General features: G+C 43.6%; 1 non-coding gene across 1 annotated transcript; it reads left to right on the top strand.

The window, feature by feature from the left end:
• Positions 1 to 8,786: 8,786 nt before the first annotated feature.
• Positions 8,787 to 8,867, top strand: TRNAL-AAG. The gene has a single exon. It is a non-coding gene; the product is annotated as a tRNA-Leu (tRNA).
• The last annotated feature ends 269 nt before the right edge of the window (positions 8,868 to 9,136 follow it).

The following is a 9,136-nucleotide window of genomic DNA, read 5'->3' as shown; positions in this document are numbered from 1 at the left end:
AAAAAAAATGGGGGGGGGGGGGGAGAGAGATTTAACGCTCTGTTTTTGGAATGTCAGCTATATTGTCTTCTTCTTCTTCGGTTGTGCCGTCTGGGGATAGGACTATGATAAGGCTGTGTTTGGTCATTTTTTTCTTCCTATAAACGAACAAAACAAAGCCGATTCGTCAACGAACTCATCTCCTGATCGCTTATTTTCAGCCGTCGATTCTGTTGACTAACTGGGACCTACCTAATCAATGTTCCGCTGCCTGTACCTGATTATACCCCGTTATGGTGCGCTGGCGTTAAGGATATACGCGCGTGTAAACCACGTGGCACACATATCAAGGAAGATTTTTATCTGAAGGCCCATTAGTCCAATCATATATCGCAGGCTTTTCCCCGAAGCCCATTAACGGCCTGTTGACGCTGCTTGTAGAGTTGCAGGAAAATATTATACATTATACGAAGTAAATTTACTAAAAGACCAAACGTATAGATCAAGATCTCGGTTTCATATAGATTATCAAACATTTCATTATATACACGCGCGCACACATATATATATATAGTATCATTTTCAGTTTTGCAGAGTTTTCCCCCTCTTCACCTCTTTACTTCCTACTGAAGAAGCTTCCGAGTTTTCCTTTCTCGAGTCGTTCGAGAAGCTTCTTGGCGCCCGGAACTTCCATCTCCTTTCGACCTTTAACAGAGCAAGAACAAGCTGAGAGAAAACGTTTCTTCTAAATGCTTTTCTTCTCTGTATATCTAACAAAATGCACCTTACAAGTGGTTTTATACACAAAGAATGATGAAGGAAAATAAAGGCTATACAAGCAATTATCTACGTGTAATCAACCTACGCAACTAGCCTGAAAAAGCAGACACAAAACATGTACATAACCAACCAATGAAAAAGAAGAAAGGAACAGATCCTGTGCAACAACGATCAGGTGTTCCCCAAGGAGTATATCGTGTAATACTCCCCCTCAAGATGGGGAAAACAAATTATGTGTCCCTATCTTGGAGAGAAGATATCGGAATTGCTCAGCAGCTAATGGCTTCGTCATTAAGTCAGCAACCTGATCCTTTGACGTAACATGAAGAAGCTTCAAGAAACCAGATTTAACGTGTTCACGAATGAAATGACAATCCAAATCAATGTGCTTGGAACGCTCATGATGAACAGGGTTGTTAGCAAGATGGATTGCCGAAATGTTGTCACAGAAAATATTGCAGGGTCTTCGACAGGGAATGTGTAACTCAGTGAGCAGAGAATAAATCCAGAGCAATTCGCAAGCAGTATGAGACACAGCCCTGTATTCGGATTCTGAGCTACTGCGAGAAACCGTAGGCTGTTTCTTCGCTTTCCATGAAACCATAGATGTGCCCAAAAATACTGAATATCCAGTGGTTGACCGACGTGTATCGGGGCAGGAGGCCCAGTCTGCGTCCGAATAGGCATTCAAAACTAGAGGCGATGAAGCTGAGTAGAAGATACCCTGAGAAGGAGCGAGCTTTAAGTATCTCAGAACTCGATAAGCTGCCTGCAAGTGACTAGAACAGGGATTCGCCATGAATTGACTCAGCTTGTGAACCACAAAACAGATGTCGGGTCGAGTTACAGAAAGATAGATTAGCTTGCCCACCAACTTCCGATAAAAATGAACATCAGAGAGAGGGTCACCAGAGTTCTGTTGCAACTTATCTTTCAAATCCATTGGAGTCTTAGCAGGTTTCGCAGCAAGCAGACCATATTCTTCAAGAATCTCCAGGGCATATTTGCGTTGACAAAGATGAATACCTTTGGAAGATCGAGCTATTTCAATGCCCAAGAAATAGCGAAGAGTACCAAGGTCTTTGAGGTGAAACTGCTGCTGTAGGTGATTCTTGATTGCCTGTATAGCTTCTGCGTCATTGCCAGCAATGAGAAGATCATCCACATAAATCAAGACAACAGTAATGGAAGAGCCCTGATGTCTGACAAAGAGAGAAGTGTCAGCAAGAGACTGAACATAACCAGCAGCCAACAAAGAAGCAGACAGTTTGATGTTCCATTGACGAGATGCTTGTTTCAAGCCGTAAATCGATTTGTTGAGCTTGCAAACAGCATCTGGACTGACATGCTCCCCCTTAAGAGCAGAGTATCCTGAAGGTAATGTCATGTAAATCTCTTCAGTTAAGTCTCCATTCAAGAATGCGTTGGAGACATCAAACTGATAGAGAATCCAAGACTGAGAAGCTGCCAAAGCAAGGATGATCCGAAGCGTTGTCAATTTAGCTACAGGGCTGAAGGTGTCCATGTAGTCCAAACCTTCGATCTGAGTGTATCCTTTTGCGACCAATCTAGCTTTGTAGCGTTCAATACTCCCATCAGCATTATACTTCGTTTTGAAGACCCACTTACATCCTACAGGATGCTTTCCCTGTGGAAGAGAACAAATCTGCCAAGTGTTTGCACGAGTTAAAGCATCCAATTCAAGCCTCATGGCTTGCATCCAGGCTTCAGATTTGGTAGCCTGTAGGTATGTCTTGGGCTCGGGTTCAACAAGGATTGAAAGGGCAAAGGTTTTATATGTGGGGTTTAAGTGAAAGTAAGATAGACAGGATGATAAAGGGTATGGAATTTTGGAACAGGTGGTGGGGGGCTGTGAATGGTGGAGCAAGTAACAATGATAGTCTGATAGGTATGATGGGGCCTTGGATATTCGTTGTGATTTTCGTGAGATTCCCAGATGTTGAACTATATCAGAAGAACTTGAAGAAGTGTTTGGGACATTGGATGTTAATGGGGTCGAAGACACAGAAGGATCAGAAGCAGTTGGCTGAACAGAAGGGGAATCAAAGAGATGATATGGAGAAACAGACGCTGGAAAGAAGTCTCGTGTTTCAGAAGACACGGACGTTTTTTGAAACGGAAAAGTTGATTCATGAAAAACAACATTCCGAGAGATAGAAACTGTATTGGTTTCAAGATTGAGAACCTTGTAACCTTTGACACCAGGGGGATACCCAAGGAAAACAGACGGTGAAGCTCGAGCAGAAAATTTATGGCGTTGATGTTTGTTTGTTGAGACGAAACAGAGACAACCAAAGACCCGTAGATGTAAATATGAAGGTTTGGTTTTAGTAAGTCTCTCAAAAGGGGTCTGTTTGTCAAGCAAAGGACTTGGGAGACGATTGATAAGATAAACAGCAGTCCTCACACAATCGCTCCAATAAGCAAGAGGAACATTGGATTGAAATAAGAGTGCTCGAGCTACATTGAGGATGTGTTGGTGTTTACGTTCTACAACCGAGTTTTGCTCCGGCGTATAAGGACACGAAAATTGATGTTGGATACCAGATTTGGATACAAGATCAGTAAAGGAGAGCTCCGGAGCATTATCAGAACGTATCACTTTGACAGATGTATTAAATTGATTCTTGACATAAGATAAAAAGGCAGGAAATTGAAAAAGAACATCACTCTTCTGTTTTAACATGTAAATCCATGTAACTCGAGTAAAGTCATCTACAAGGGTAAGGAAAAACTTGTATCCTTCGACAGATGGAAAACTGTAAGGACCCCAAACATCCATATGAAGCAAAGCAAAAGGTTCTGTAGAAATGTGTCCACCCAAAGGAAAAGATGGCTGACGCTGTTTAGCCATCGGACAGACCAAACAATCCGTAGTTGCCGAGTTGGATGGAGCAAAAAGAGGCTGAGCCGAAGTAAGAGCACCCTTGATTGTAAAACTAGATGGGTGACCGCAACGCTGATGCCAAAGAGAAGCATCAGTAGTGGAAAAAGCTGTATAGAGAGACTTTGAGACTGGAGATGCAGGAACAGTGGGTTGCTGCATACGCAAAATGTAGAGATTATTGTGCCGATCACCCTTCCCAATCATCAAGCCCTGCATAGGGTCCTGAATAACGGAAGAAGTGTGAGAAAAGGTCACAACATATGACGCGTGTTGCGTGAGAGCGCTAACACTCAAGAGATTAAAACGAAAGGTGGGAATAAACAAAACTGAAGGAAGAATCAGACATGCAGAAATATGGACAGTGCCTGATTGAGTTACTAGAATATGATTACCATTAGGCAAAGTAACAGAAATGGGAGATATAGTTTCAACATCTGAGAACAAACTTAAATCACAACAGATATGGTGGCTAGCACCTGAATCAATGATCCAGAATGCAGGGGAAATATGTGGCTGTGGGATTATAGTGGAGAGAGCATGGTTGGTGAGAGAAATGGAAATACCTGGTGCTGGGGAAGGTGGTTGAGTGACTACCAAGTCTGAATCCACAGATGTGTTGCCAAGATGCTCGAGTTGAGACTGAAACTGTGCAAACAAGGCCTGAGCTTGTTCAAGAGTGCTGGATTGAGGGGAGACTGAAGTGGCCTTGACACTGCCAGAGGATCCTGCACCAGATGGTAAGGTATTGACATAACCTTGAGATTTAGAATCATTACCCAGGCGAGGCTTGGGAAGCAGAGGTGGCTGTGTGCCAGAGCCATTAGAGAGGAATGACTGTGAACCCCGAGAGTTGGGTGGATACCCATGAATCTTGTAGCATCGAGCAGCAGTATGGCCATGAATGCGACAATGGGTACAATAAGGGCGAGTTTTAGTGGTAGTGTTTGAGTGTGGTGAGAAAGAAGGTCGAGGTTTGAAAGAAGGGTTAGCTGAGGCTTGGAAGACAACAGAGTCTGAAGACAAGGGAACAGCTTGGCGATGATGTTCCTCCTGAGAGATAAGGTTATAAACCTTTGTCAGGCTAGGCAATGGATCCATCATCAGGATCTGGCGACGAGCAGGATGGTAGGATTCATTAAGTTTCATGAGAAACTTAACAACATTGCGTCGCTCAACAAGCTCAATGAACTTGGGAAGTGCCTGACAGGTGCAACCTCCACAAGTACAGTGGGGATATGGTTCATAATTCTTCAGTTCTTCCCAGAGAGTGTTGAGCTTGGTAAAGAACGTGTTGAGATCTGACGCACCTTGCTGAAGAGAATCGATTTTCTGCTCAACCGTGAAAATCTTTGACACATTCTTCTGTTTGAACTGTGTCTCCAGGGTTTTCCAGATAACATCCGCTTCATCAAGATACAGGATGAGACTCGCGATATCAGCGGAAACTTTAGTGAAGCTCTGATACCATTTCGACCTTTAACAGAGCAAGAACAAGCTGAGAGAAAACGTTTCTTCTAAATGCTTTTCTTCTCTGTATATCTAACAAAATGCACCTTACAAGTGGTTTTATACACAAAGAATGATGAAGGAAAATAAAGGCTATACAAGCAATTATCTACGTGTAATCAACCTACGCAACTAGCCTGAAAAAGCAGACACAAAACATGTACATAACCAACCAATGAAAAAGAAGAAAGGAACAGATCCTGTGCAACAACGATCAGGTGTTCCCCAAGGAGTATATCGTGTAATATCTCCGACAGCTTCTTAAGGTACCGAACAGCTCCGTACGACACCATAAGCTTCTTGCACTTCCTGCTCGATGACAGAGCCGCCAAACTCGAAACGGCGTACTTCTTCACCGTGTTACTCGGGCTCGGTTCCAGCAGCATCACCAAACTCGGCATGCTCTTCTCGTCCCTCTTCACTTCCCTCTGATTCTGCAGAACTGTGACGAGACCGGCGATCGCCTGAGCAGCGATCTCTCTTGCACAGCTAGGTTTAGAATCTAACCTTCTGATCAGTAATGGGATGCAACCAGATTCACCAAACAGCTTCTTGGTCTCTGTACAAGTATTAAGCCTGCATATTGTTGATGCAGCCGCTTGTTGCGCACCGAGTGACCCGGATTTCAGGACATGGACTAAACGCGGGATTATCTCGAACAGGGTTTCGCCCGGGACTGATCAAACGAGGTTCCGTATCGCTACAACTGCAGATTCTTGGGGAAGTGGGCCGTCGAGGGACCGCTCTTCGGAGACTCTCGTTGCTCGAAGTGAGGTTCCGTAGGCATTCGGCTGTGTATTCTTTGGATCCTGACAAGATTCCGCGGTTGAGGATATCGATCATCACCTTTACAATTCCTTCTTCGGCTAGGGTTTGTCTGACTTCAGGCACTGCAGAGATGTTCTTCAACGTGCAGGTCGCTGCAGCTTGCGAGACTGAGTCACCCATTTTGCAGATCTCGATCAGTGGTCCGACCCCGCCTTGGCCAACGATGGAACGTGCGATTTCCGATGATATTGACATTCTTTGGAGGGTAATGACCGCTTTTTCTTTAGCAACTACCTGATTCCAGAAGCCTTATCAATGGAGGCAAAACGATTTCAGACACAAGCCAGTTCTCACAACCCCCAGATTCTGCCAGAGAATAGATCACGATTACCGCCTTTTCCCTTACACAAGTGGAGGACGCCACCAGCAACTAGACAAGAGACGCAATGTTGGTCTGACCCAACGCGCTCAAAACAACCTTTTCATCTTCTTTCATGATCTCGGCGAGCTGGTCGAGGGCTTTACTCTTCGAATCCAAGTGACCAATCTGAAGACGAGCAAGCAGTTCTTGTACGCTGGATGTTTCTGGGCATAGAACAGAAGATGGAGGCAAAGTGCCTTCAACCAGAACGCCCGTTTTGATAAGCAGTCCACAATCCTTCAGACTCAAATCAAGTTTTGCAGACAGAGAATCGAGATCACTCTGCATCTTCAACTTCCCTTCATGTTTCTCCTCGATGCATACGTTTGCAAGTTCAATGGCTTCCTTCAAGGTCGCGGATACAACATGCATCTGTTCTTTGCAGAGAGAGTTTCTTGAGAAGCAAGGATGGCTGGACAAGTCCGATAAGCACGACGGTATTTGCGCTAATCTTGAAACGATCACTCTCCATCTGCTGGTAAATCCTTTCACTTCTCTTGCTTTGTCCAAAGCAATCGGGACAATCCCTTGTGCCTGTAATAACAATTTTTCGGCTGATGGTGCATCACCCTTAGCTGAATTCCCAGTATCCCCTTCCACCATGATGCCAATTCTCCGTTTAGACCAGAACCAATCACATTTCTTGAACACTGTGCCACAGAATCAGAGCGAAAAACTGAAAATTTAGAGATTTCCAGACGAATTACAGCGGAAAAAACCGAAACTTCAACGAAAGACCAAAGCTTTAATGATTGATCAGATACTACGTGACAAACAAAAGAGAGAATCCATGAACTGGAGCATATGCTCAGATGAAGATATGGAGAAAAACTATGCCCAGATGAGAAAATCTGCGAAAGAAGCGATCTTTGTTTTATTCTTCACCAAAGCAAAAAAGGCAGTGGAGCAGTTGTAAGAGCGATGATCAAGTGGGGATAAAATTTTAATACAGACACGGGAACAAAACAAAGGGGACGGCGCCAATAGCTGCGAGAATCTTTGCATGATCACAAAAAAAGGCTCGCTTTGTTGGAAGACAAGACCCTACCCGACAAAAATTAACAAGTCATTTCCCAGTTCCTTTACTCCATCGGCGTGAACAATGAGTGTCTCATCAAAAGACAAGACAACATAAAAAGGGAAAGATTCATCATTAACCATATGAATAATGATGATCATTAAGCAATGGACGCTCCACGAGAGAAAAGAGGACAATAGAGGCGATGCCCTCCTCGAAATGGCAAGTATACCCTTTTGAAGAAATGAATGCCAGGTGATATCAAGATCTCCGCCGACAGTTGAAGACAAAACTCCACTACTCGGAAGTTTGGTGGAAAAAAAAACCCGAGTCGAAATTTGCGAAAAACTTACTGCAAAAAATCTCAACTTTTTCCCGAGACTGTGTGAAATACAAGAAAATCTACAGGAAGTAACTGCGTAATCGCAGCGACCGTTTCTGAATTGAAACCCAGAAAGACAAATTTACCTGGAAATAACCCTGTTCCGGGTTCTCTGAAACGACAAAATCAGGAACAGTTAGAACACACTGTTCTGTAATGGAGGAAAAGACGCGAAGCCGTGGAAAAGGTCAGTTGAAGCTAAGAATTCGAAATGGAATTCAAAATCAGAACTTTCTTCTCAGAATTCTCGCTTCTGTCTCAGAGAGAGCAGTGTCAGATCATTCGGTCGGCTTTAGATTCGTTCAATAACGCACGATTTTAACGTATCGAGAGATGATCTGGGGAATACTTTTTTTAAAAAAAAAGTGTGCGGCTCTGGTTTGGTGTTAGAGTAGGGGAATCGGACGGTTGGGATTCGAGCAAAATTTGAAGTGAAGGCGTTACCGAGATGCTGACGTGGCCATTTTTTTTGCGGCACGTTCCGGTGGCTGCAGTGTCGAATTCTCCTCGGTTGATACGGAAGGAGAGTCACGTGCGCCGGAGGGGCGTAGTATACGAGATTGCCACGACAGTTCGTGGAATTTTCGAGACTGCCACCAACCTCGCGCGTCGAGGAGTCCAAGGCGCGTGAGGAGGTTGTGGGCCTAACATGGACGAAACGGCACGCAATTGTCTGCCGGCTGTTCTAAAAGGCAACCTTTTCTACTTTGTTTTCATCTTTAAAGTATGGTTATTACGGGCTATTACTACTGAATATATTTATGAGCTAATTATGAACCAATTTATTATTGTAATCAACGTATAGCTGTGGTAGATATAATCCCTTTCTAAATTTCAATATAGAGTTCTAGAGCCATTTCTGATTGTAATAAATGAATAAGGTTAACAATAAACGAACCAATGCATGTCAAGAGTAGTCTCACAACCCAAAGGGAAAAAAAAAAAGCTATCCACACAACGGCAAAACGGACCGGAAGGGAAGGTGCGGTATCTTACAAATTTTAAATTGCAGTCTATTCTAAAAGTTGAGATGGCCGAGTTGGTCTAAGGCGCCAGATTAAGGTTCTGGTCCGAAAGGGCGTGGGTTCAAATCCCACTCTCAACAATTTCTTTTAATTTTTTTTTTTGTAATGCAACAATTCCTACTGTATACTTTACTTGGTTACACGTTAGCCAGAAAACGTTTCATAAGGCAAGATCCAAGTTTTTTTTTCCCATTCATTACACAACAATGTTACACAGAACAGAAGTATATATATGGACACAAGTTTCCCGGGAACTTAAGCAATCAAAGCATCGGAACTTTGACGCAAGAGGGCATACGTACCCGAATTCATTACGATTGGCTTATCGCAACGACGGCGTTTTCACCAT

Source organism: Tarenaya hassleriana, unplaced genomic scaffold, assembly GCF_000463585.1.
Source record: "Tarenaya hassleriana unplaced genomic scaffold, ASM46358v1 Cleome27, whole genome shotgun sequence".
Lineage (NCBI taxonomy): Eukaryota > Viridiplantae > Streptophyta > Magnoliopsida > Brassicales > Cleomaceae > Tarenaya > Tarenaya hassleriana.
Note: the sequence above shows the minus strand (reverse complement) of the source record. Positions and strands in the feature narration are given on the sequence as shown.